The sequence below is a fragment of the Miscanthus floridulus genome, chromosome 7 (assembly GCF_019320115.1).
Source record: "Miscanthus floridulus cultivar M001 chromosome 7, ASM1932011v1, whole genome shotgun sequence".
In the NCBI taxonomy this organism is placed as follows: domain Eukaryota; kingdom Viridiplantae; phylum Streptophyta; class Magnoliopsida; order Poales; family Poaceae; genus Miscanthus; species Miscanthus floridulus.
The window spans coordinates 112,234,843-112,240,724 of record NC_089586.1 but is presented as its reverse complement, the minus strand read 5'-3'; the positions used below and the strand labels follow the sequence as shown (position 1 = coordinate 112,240,724).

Sequence of the window (5,882 nt, the reverse complement as noted above, 5' to 3'; positions counted from 1 at the left end):
TGAAGAGTACCCGATAAAGATTTTGGAAACTGCCGAAAGAGTTACGAGAAGCCGAACAGTAAAGATGTGCAAGGTACAGTGGAATCGTTATACAGAGGATGAGGCTACTTGGGAAAGAGAAGAGGATCTGAGAAAGATTTATCCCCAACTGTTTGAGTAAGCAATCACACGAATCTTGAGGACGAGATTCATCTTAAGGGGGGTAGATTTGTAACACCCAAACTTTTTCATTTTTTTAAAATAAGTAAAATTTGATTTATTATGATATTAACTGTGCATTCAATTATAGGAAATTAATAATTTTTGGTGAATTAAAATCAATTATAAGATTTGAAACTTGTGGATGCATACATGCTGCTGCATTATTTACTTATGTGATGATTGTTCTTAAATTAGTATTCAAATGAGTTCAAAAATAATTTGAAAATACTTTTGGGAAAATTTGTTGGAAAATAAAAAGGAAAATGAATATCTCCTTTCCCCCCTCGGTTTCGGCCTGCATAGCCTTTTTCCCGCGGCCCGTTCACCCTCCTCTCTCCCCTTTCCCCGCTCGGCCCGGCACCGTTGGCCCAGCCGCGCGCGTTGCCCGGCCCAGCAAGACCCGCCGGCCCAGCTCCCCTTCTCCCTGGTGCAACCGCCACGCGCCTCGGCCGCCCGGCCCAGCGAGCCGCGCCAGCCCAACTGGCGCACCTCCTTCGCTCACAGCCGCTGCCAGCCGGGCCCGCTGGTCAGCTCTTCCCCCCACCTTCCTCCCGCGCGACCCGCAACCGCAGCGGCGGTCGAGCCGCAACCGCGCCCGCTCCTCGCGCATCGTGGGCGCGTCGCCCGCTCCTCAGCCTCTTTTTAAGAGCCGAGCCCCTCCCGCGCGTCCCTCTCTCGCTCCCCGCTCCATTTTCGCCTCGTCCTAGCCGCAACTACCGCACGGAGGAGCCCCGCCGACCACCGTCCTCGCCGTCTGCGGAACGCCGTCCCCGAGTTGCGCTCGTCCCCGTTTGAAGTCGCGGTGAGCTCCGCCATGCTTCCCTCCTTCCCCCTATGCCTTCGATTTGGTATTTCGTGGCCGTTTGGGGCCCTATTCGCAAGCGTCCGCGAGCTTTGGCCGCCGGCCATGGCGCCGCCGCCCCGGCCTTCCCCTTCGGTCATCTTCTCGACCTGTGCGCGACCCTCTTCTCCCCCCGAGCTCTCGGGTGCCCTTGGTTCCCCGTTTGGCGGACCCTAGCCCCCCTAACCGAGCTCACCGGCATGCTCTTTGCTGCCGGCCATGGCTAGCCTCACCGGAGTCACTGTTCCGGCCGGCCACCCCTTTCTTCTCTCTCCCCAGATCCGTTGCTGACCGTCCGTTTCTAATCCAACGGCCATCGTTGGCCGATACCCCTTCGTGGGTCAAATTGCTAAAGAGCCCTCCTGTTTTTGCGTAATAGAACCCGCCGTCCTTAGCGTATTTCCTCGAGTACGCATTCTCGTTTTGAAAACGTATAGTTCACTGGTTTAGTCTAAAGTACGCTTTCAGTATTTACAGAAATGCCATTCGAACTGTTTCGCTTATAGAATTGTCGTTTTAACTCCGAATTGATCCATTCAAATCGCGTTAGCTTTGTAATTTCATAAGCTACATGTTGGAGCTACTGTTAGTCAAGTTTGGAACTTTTTAATTTCATGATTAGAATTAATTAAATATAGGGCTATAGGAAAACCCATTTTACTCATAACTTTCGCATTTTAGCTCCGTTTTTTGTGAACTTCGCGTTGACGTGATCGTAGCGAAACGTAGATTAGTTTTACAGACATTTTATCTTGATTTCAATACTGTTGGTGTACTGTTCTAATGATAGGAATGTTTGCTTTGTATGAATGCTACTGGAATGTTATATGTTGCCGTGTTGGTCGCGTTCAGACGGTGAGGAAAACGTTGGAGACCAAGAACTCTTCGACGACCAGCAGGACCAGCACGAGTTTGTGAACCAAGGCAAGTATAACATGGGCCTTCCTTGATGTCCTATTTCACTCTAATCAATTACTCATTTGCATGTGTCTAATTTTGATACCCGTAAGGACATCCTAGTGATTGTTATCCTGTTCTTTGTCTCCTAAGGGTTAAATGCATATGGGTAGATTGCTAGTGCTCTAACTGAACTTGATATACATATCGATGAATGATACTATGGAACAAAGAGAGTAACCTGAATTATAACAACTGTTCCATAGGGCGAAAGTGCAAATGACCTTTGTTCATGTTGCCCCCGGCCCTCCATAAGGACTTATCTGTCGGCAAAAGCTGGGACTGACAGTGCAACCAGGAGAGTCATATGGCTCTGACTTTAGCTCAGTAATAGGACCTTTCCTAGCTGGTTAGAGGTTACCTTTTTGGCGCAAATGGGGCTTGCCACTTTGGGTATAGGGCTGCCTCTGTTCCTATGAGTATAGCCGCGATGGATTTGTGCCATAGGAAAGGGGGGTCCCTACATCTGCCTGCCAAGGAAACCTAGCGGCCCTAACTTGTTAGGGAAACCTATGAAATGGCTTCATAGTGTACCCTGCCCGCTCACCTTGGAAGTGACATGGGAGTAATTAACCCGGGCATAAGGGGGATCACGACTCGCGGTGAATGTGCACCACCTCTGCAGAGGGTAACAAACTGTTATAACAGCCGTGCTCACGAATACGAGCGGCCCGAAAAACTCACAGAATAACTGGTTACTTGATGATGATCATTTAAGTTGTTCTATAATGAAAAATGGTAAACCTGACCTTGATATATGTTTTTTTGGGAATTAAATGGGAGCTTAAGCATAAATTGATAATACTTGAGAATAAAAGTTTGACCTATTAAAAATGCTAACTGCAGTAAACCAGAGTCTGTCCTTTTTGAGCTTCATAACCCCATGTTAGCTTGCTAAGTACGGAATGTACTTACACTTGTTTATTTTCTTTACTTGGATAAAAATCCCGGATGGGTAACAGATGACAACGGATATGAGGATTTCCCGGAGGATTATTAGGCTTGTGGTCAACCAGTTGACCTTCCCTGTGATGACGGCCACGAGAGTTTATTATCTTTTTATTATTCCGCTGTGATGTATAAGACTAAGTTTTATTATAACTCTGATGTATGAGACACCGTGATGATACTATTGTGATTTGTCAGCTTGTGTGTGTGATTGATTCCTGGGCACACACGAGTTTTGTGCATTCAATTTTATCCTTAAAATTGGGTGTGACACATGGTGCCTGCCCGCGCGCGCAATCCTTCCCACGCTCATGCTGAACTTTCCCATCGCACGTGCAATCCTTCCCGCGCTTGTGCTCGATTCGGTCCTCAGCTCCATCGCCTCCTCCCCTCCCCCCGCAGCCACTTTCCAATCGTGGGGATCACAGGCCCGGCCTGCTTGATTCGGTTCCCAGTCGTCCATCGCCTCCTCCCCTCCCCTGCCGCCGCCGCCGCCCCATTAACCGCCGGAGCTGCTGTTTGCTTCCCCTCGGAATCAGCCTTTTCCTCTTCGTCATGATGTCGCAGCATCCTCATGGAGAGATTCCGCCGTATGTGCGCCGGGGAGATCCCAACTGCGCTGCCCTATATTCACTCCTCATTGCTCCGGCGTCAGGCAGATGGGAGGAGCAGGACTCACCGGTGTTGCCTTGGTTGGAGAATGCGATGCAAGCAAGCCAGCAACGACGAGTCCTTCCACCCAACAGGGCTGCTGCTGCATCGAATCCATTCCTCTACGTGTGCTCTGGTGAGTCAAGTTTGCAGTCTGTGTTGAAATCATGAGTTCATCAGCTAAACGTTCTAAATCGTTCTGTCATTAGTAAGGAATTAGAGCTAAAGTGCATCTGTTCAACTGAAAAATGTTTGCAATTTTCACATAGTAGTACAACGTCTTTGTGATCACTCATCTAATTGGCAGTGCATGAGAAGAAAAAATTCCTTATGACTGTTTTTTACACAATATATTAAATTGCTTGTTTACAAAAGAGTCAGGCAAAAATATACGATCTGGTCGCACACCTTCTCGGACTACAGAAAATTATTAGGCTATAATTTGTAGTACATCTGGGCAATCACACCTTCTCATTCTGTAGAAAATTATTAGGCTATAATTTGTAGTATATCTGGGCAAGCACACCCTCTCAGTCTGCAGAAAATTATTAGGCAATAATTTTTACGACATCTGCACCTTGTGTTTTGTTCCTTGTTCAGTTCATTGTGTTTTGTTTTTACAGCTGAAATGGATTCAAGAAGACCTTTGACCGACATGCTTATGGAAGGTTTCAATCTAGGTGTAGTGTCTAACAATATCCCACCTCATAATGAAATGCAACCGCGCGATGAGGTCCCTGCTGCGGTCAAAGGAATTAAAAAGAGGTCCAAAAATTTCACTGTTAAAGCGGACGAGATGTTGGTGTCAGCATGATTAAATGTGAGTTTTGATCCTGCGAGAGGAGTCAATCAATCAAAAGATACCAATTGGAAAAGAATACAAGATCACACAAGGATTTTGAATCTGATTACACACAAAGCTCTCTAATGAGTCGGTGGTCTAGTATACTACATGAGTGCAACATATTTGCCGGCTGTGTTTTGAAGGTAGAGGCCCGAAATCAGAGTGGTGCATTTGTTGATGACAAGGTTAGATGATCTACCTTCACATGCTAATTCCCTATATGTTTTTGCAGAATCTCATGTGTCATCTTTGTTTCCCATTGCAGCAAGCAAACGCGTTAACTATGTACAAGAATGACGACCCATTGCACGGGACTTTCCGGTACATACATTGCTAGAAAAAACTCAGAGACCACTCGAAGTGGACGAATAGGCGCCGACCAATTGGACCTCAGAAACCATTCAGCAAAAAGCAAAAGACCACTGCCAGTTCAACTCCTGCTACTGATGCACCAGACCCTATCACTGGTACTGTAGCTGAGACTCAAACCACAATAACCACAGTGGAGAGGCCTACAGGGACTAAGAAGGAAAAGCAGAAATTAAAGCAACATTCGAGCATTGAAGCTTTGGATTATTTATTAGCAAAGAAAAAAGAGGTGGATGCTGAGAAGGAGTTGAAGAAAGAGGAGAGGAAGTTGAAGAAACAAGAGATGTGCCAAAAAGCCCTTGCCTTGTGGGAAGAAAGGATAAAACTTGACAAAGAAAAATTTGATTTCGAGCGGGATCGAGAAGAAAAAAGAATTATGAATATTGATATGAGCACCATGTCAACAAGACAACAATAGTTCTATGACGATCAACAAAACAAAATACTTGCAAGACGGCTTGAAAATTAGTAGTACCATGATCTTCAATTTTTAGATTTGGGCATAGTGTGAGACATGTCTAATTTTCTAAAACATTTTAGTTCACATCATATCGGATTGATTAATGTTCTTGCATGAACCTTGTTATCTATATTATTCTGTAAAGGAGTTGCTTTTGACGTTTGCACCATCACATATATATGTTGATGTATGAACAATGTATCTACTCATCTGATATCAAGCAAAGCAACATACGCGATGATGGGTCGGAACACCTACAGGGTAGCAGCAGTCTGTCGCCACCAAGATCAGCGTCTCATGCTGGTGACGTACGCAATGGCGATGTTACCGCCAGGAGCCCAGAACACACGGAGTCTTCTATTCATGCGAAGGAACAGAGCCCCCAGGACGTTGCTACGGACGAGTCTGAAGGAATAGGTCCGTGGAAAGTTTCAAGCGCCGGGAATAGGTCCCTGATAGTTGGTGACATGGCAATTTTTTAATATACAAGATGAGAAATAGCAAGTCTATTGAAAAACTCTTCTTTTTTTAGGAGTTCTATATTTTATAAAAGAGCTAAAATATAAAATTTGACTATTTATTTTAGCACATATGTTGGAGTTGCTATGTGC

General features: G+C 45.7%; 1 pseudogene; it reads left to right on the top strand.

Annotated features, from left to right (window-relative positions):
* The first annotated feature begins 3,505 nt into the window (after positions 1-3,505).
* On the top strand, positions 3,506-5,280 carry LOC136466076 (glutathione S-transferase T3-like; annotated as a pseudogene).
* Positions 5,281-5,882: the final 602 nt, after the last annotated feature.